The 5,371-nt window shown below is 35.7% G+C and overlaps 1 pseudogene; it reads right to left on the bottom strand.

Annotated features, from left to right (window-relative positions):
• Positions 1-1,073: 1,073 nt before the first annotated feature.
• Positions 1,074-1,159, bottom strand: LOC123324277 (annotated as a pseudogene).
• Between the last annotated feature and the right edge of the window lie 4,212 nt (positions 1,160-5,371).

Below are 5,371 nucleotides of genomic sequence, written 5' to 3'. Positions count from 1 at the left end.
TGTGTACTTGAGACCTTTCTTGCTTCTTGAGAAAGGCTTGTATTGCTATATACTTTCCTCTTAGGACTGCCTTTGCTGCATCCCAAAGATTTTGAATAGTTGTGTTTTCATTTTCATTGGTTTCCATGTATTTTTTTAATTCTTCTTTAATTTCCTGGTTGACCCATTCATTCTTCAGTAGGATGCTCTTTAGCCTCCATGTATTTGAGTTCTTTCCGACTTTCCTCTTGTGATTGAGTTCTAGTTTCAAAGCATTGTGGTCTGAAAATAGGCAGGGAATGATCCCAATCTTTTGGTACCGGTTGAGACCTGATTTATGACCTAGGATGTGATCTATTCTGGAGAATGTTCCATGGGCACTAGAGAAGAATGTGTATTCCGTTGCTTTGGGGTGGAATGTTCTGAATAGGTCTGTGAAGTCCATTTGGTCCAGTGTGTCATTTAAAGTGTTTATTTCCTTGTTGATCTTTTGCTTAGACGATCTGTCCATTTCAGTGAGGGGGGTGTTAAAGTCCCCCACTATTATTGTATTGTTGTCGATGTGTTTCTTTGCTTTTGTTATTAATTGCCTTATATAATTGGCTGCTCCCATGTTAGGGGCATAGACATTTACAATTGTTAGATCTTCTTGTTGGATAGATCCTTTAAGTATGATATAGTGTCCTTCCTCATCTCTTATTACAGTCTTTGGTTTAAAATCTAATTTGTCTGATATAAGGATTGCCACTCCAGCTTTCTTTTGGTGTCCATTAGCATGGTAAATGGTTTTCCACCCCCTCACTTTCAATCTGGGGGTGTCTTTGGTTCTAAAATGAGTCTCTTGCAGACAGCATATCGATGGGTCTTGTTTTTTAATCCAGTCTGATAGCCTGTGTCTTTTGATTGGGGCATTGAGCCCATTTACATGCAGGGTAACTATTGAAAGATAGGAATTTAGTGCCATTGTATTGCCTGTAAGATGACTGTTACCGTATATTGTCTGTGTTCCTTTCTGGTCTATGTTGCTTTTAGGCTCTCTCTTTGCTTAGAGGACCCCTTTCAAGATTTCCTGTAGGGCTGGTTTTGTGTTTGCAAATTCCTTAATTTTTGGGTACTCTACACATTCAGAGAAACTTCTCCAGTAACAAACTATAGAAATGATCCCTGAAAGTATAGTCTTCAAACTGTTATATTAAAATCCATTGGTCTGTTTTGCAATTTGAATGGCCATGCATGGTTTTGTAACATTACTTACACGTTTGTCATTTAGAAAGTAATGATTCACTGAGTTATGTAGGTCTTTGAATTGTTGACATATTTCACAATCACCATCAATCTCATCAGAAAACCCTTAAGTATTGGGAAACTGTCAAGCTTCCCAATTCTCATTTTTACTTAAAAGCTCAAGTTTTATCATTAGAAACAAATACCATCAGTTATTTTCTTCAATGTAGGAGTCTCACTTCCTTAATTTTCCAGAAAATGTCATACCATTCTACTCTGAATGTAAATCCTTTGTAAATATGTCCTTTCTAAAGGTAAGAGGAAGGAATTGGCTTAATTCCTATTTGTATTTCCTTTCAGCTCATAGCAAAGGTTCTTGGGGTTAGTAGGTCCTCAACAAGTACCTGTGGCTTTGAATTGAATTTATTTTCACCATGAATTTAAACTGCTGTATGGTTTCTATATGTCCCAGTTTGCCTGAGGCAATCCCCATTTAAATTTTTTTCCTGATTTAAACAAGTAGTATTAAGTATTGTATTATAATAAGTGAGGATCAATATGATGTGCCTTTATTTTGTACTTGCAATTTTTACTATAGTTTCATGTAGAAGTGTGAGAGTAGTATGCAGGAAAAAGAATTCTCACCTTAACACATATAAAAACAATGAAAAATAATCTTACCTTTCTATTCCAGAATCTTTTAAAATGCAAAATAAGAATAGCTGTTCAGGACAGTATGCAGAGTCTTAATTGCTAAAATGATATGCACTTGGACTCAAGTGGCTAAGAACAGTTAAATCCTCCTAGTCTTGGGGGTGGAGGAAGATGTATTCAACATAGCTGTCCCTGCAGTCTATTTGACGTTCTAGCCAATTATGCCATGGCCCATGCTGCAGGTTTCAAGATGTAACAAACTTCCAGGCTGCTAGTCAGAAGGATCTTTAGGAAATGTGGTAATTACAGATTAGGTGTCTATGAGATATGTGCAGGAAATAGAAGCTGGTTACCATAATGTAGAAGTATTGTAATGATGGAATACTCTTGCTTCCACAGTTTTGCCAGTATCCTATGTATAAATCTTCAAACTTTTGTTTTATTTTGTTATCAATGCTTTTTTTTTTTTAATCACAATAAACTCTTGGCAGTAATGAGCTAAAAGCCCAGACTATTTCATGAAAAACTAAGTATTGAGTTTCTGTTTCTCAGGAAAGCTAATGATGGGGTAATTTGCAAAAATGTTAAAATTCCCCATCCAACAGGAGGGCCATAAGGGCTGCCCACCTGAAAACCGGAAAATATCCACTTCAGAAGTTACTGTTATTTTAAGATGGTTGTGCCTGGAGATCATGATTTAACTAACAGCTGCAGAAAGCTATTTACATGTCACTCTGTAAAGCACAACTTTCCATTTGGGTCAAAGGACTTCATTTTAGATTCCAAGTTTTCTTATGACCCTACAAAAGTGAAACAAGAACTATTATTTTATTGGTTCCTTTAACAGAATCACTTCATAGATGGTTAAATGATGAGAATCTTATAACATATCAGATGCTACAAATAGAACACCAGGGCGCCTGGGTGGCTCAGTTGGTTAAGCGACTGCCTTCGGCTCAGGTCATGATCCTGGAGTCCTGGGATCGAGTCCCACGTCGGGCTCCCCTGCTCAGCGGGGAGTCTGCTTCTCCCTCTCCCGCTCCCCCCCTTGTGCTCTCTATCTCATTCTCTCTCTCAAATAAATAAATAAAATCTTAAAAAAAAAAACCAAAAACAACAAATAGAACACCAGCCAGTTAAAAATGGTTGCTTTTTATCCCCATACAAATCGTGGGGAAAAAAAGTAAAACTATATAGGGTTCATTTTGCCAAGATAAAACATCTGACACTATTGTTAAAGCCATCATAAATTTATTTTGAAAGTTCAACATTGAGATAAAATTATTTTCTTTATACAGTAATAAAATGAATTCAAGTTGTGATGAGAACCTTGTAAAAACATGGTAAAAATAATGTTCTACTAAATTAAGAAATATACATTGAATAAATGTGCCTGTTGTATTGGTTGTGGTACCTACGAAATTCATAAATGCATCTTAAAAGGGCTATGATGATCTAATAACTGAAATGGAAGCTAGAGTTGCCAAATTTTATAAATATTTTATACATACATGCAATTAGAGTAACTGAACTATATACACATATATATTTTACAAGCTTGATGTTGAAATAAAAAATAATTCAGATTCAGTGTAGAAGTAGGTGCTTTCTCTCTTTGCCACTCATCAAAGTTTAGAAATGTTTGAAGTTCTTTGTAAACCAAAGTGCAATACAATAATATTGAACTCACTTGTAAGTGTTCAAAATTACTTGGAAATATGAAAACAAAGTAATCAATAAATAGAGTCCCCAGAAGTTCAGCTTTTGAAGTGCTTAGCAAGTTGTAGTTACTAAAAACAAAGCTGAGGCTTGAACAACAGGGTTTTGAATCCCACTTATATATGGATTTTTCTCAATAAATACAATACAGCACTGTGAATGTATTTTCTCTTCCTCATGATTTTCTTAATAACATTTTCTTTTCTCTAGCTTACTTTTATTGTAAGAATATGGTATGTAATACAAACAACATACAAAATATGTGTTAATCGATAATTTATGTTATCAGTAAGGCTTCTGGTCAACAGTAGGCTATTAGCAGTTAATTTTGGGGGGAGTCAAAAGATATAGATTTTTGAGGTGCCTGGGTGGCTCAGTCAGTTAAGCTTCTGCCTTCAACTTAGGTCATGATCCGGGGTCCTGGGATTGAGCCCCGAATGGGGGTCCCTGCTCAGGCGCCCCGGGGAGCCTGCTTCTCCCTCTACCTGCCATTCTCCCCCGCTTGTGGTCTCTCTCGCAAATAAATAAATAAATAAAATCTTAAAAAAAAAAAAGTAGTTCTCTTCCTACAGTTGATCTTTTAACAACATGGGTTTGAACTTCACGAATCCACTTATATACAGATTCTTTTATAACTACAGTACAGTACTCTAAATGTATTTTCTCCTACTTATTTCCTTAATAACATTTTCTTTTCTCTACCTTGCTTTATTGTAAGAATACAATATATAATACATATACAAAATATGTGTTAACTACATTTTTGGGTAAGGCTTCTGGTTAACAGTAGGCTATTAGTAGTTAAGTTTATGGGGAGTCAAAGTCATATGAGGATTTTTGAATGCACTGGAGGTTGGGGCCCCTAACCTCTGCATTGTTCAAAGGTCAACTGTAGTTTGTTGAGAGATTTTTTTTTTCTTGATTATACCTGCATCTATTGAGATAACTATATTTTCTTTTTCAGTGAGTTACACTGATTGAATTTTAAATGTTAAACAGTCTTGCATTTGTGGAATAAACCTCGCTTGGTCTTGATGTATTATACTTTTTATATGTCCTGTATTAAACTTGCTCATATCTTATACAGGACTTTTATGCCAATGGAGATATTAATCTATAATTTTCTTTTGTTATAATTGTGCTTAACTCATTTTTAAATGTTCAGATAATCATTATAAAAATTTTAAAATTTCCTTTAATGTATACATACATATTGTTTTTTTCCTAGAAAAACATATTTGAAAATAATTTTTTTTAAAGATTTTATTTTATTTATTTGACAGAGAGAGAGAGACAACGAGAGAGGGAACACAAGCAGGGGGAGTGGGAGAGGGAGAAGCAGGCTCCCCTCAGAGCAGGGAGCCCAATGCGAGGCTCAATCCCAGGACCCTGGGATCATGACCTGAGCCAAAGGCAGACGCTCAATGACTGAGACACCCAGGCGCCCCTGAAAATAATTTTTGAATAAAACACCTTTTTGGTCAATACATAAATACTTCAAGTATTAAAAATATATTAAAATAAATACAAATTTACTTGATTTTTATCATTTTTACTCCTCTTTTAGCTCTCAAAGGTGTCATAGATGGGTGATAAATTTTAGCGGTCATTTATTTATTTATTTATTTATTTTTATAAAGATTTTATTTGAGAGAGAGAGAGCGTGAGCACATGAGCGGGGGTGAGGGGCAGAGGGGGAGGGAGCAGCAGACTCACCACTGAGCAGGAAGCCAGATGTGGAGCTCCATTCCAGGACCTAGAGATCATGACCTGAGCCAAAGGCAGATGCTTAAGA

The sequence above is a fragment of the Neomonachus schauinslandi genome, chromosome 2 (genome assembly GCF_002201575.2).
Source record: "Neomonachus schauinslandi chromosome 2, ASM220157v2, whole genome shotgun sequence".
In the NCBI taxonomy this organism is placed as follows: Eukaryota; Metazoa; Chordata; class Mammalia; order Carnivora; family Phocidae; genus Neomonachus; species Neomonachus schauinslandi.
The sequence above is the reverse complement of the archived record's forward strand: the minus strand, read 5'-3'. Positions and strand labels throughout refer to the sequence as shown.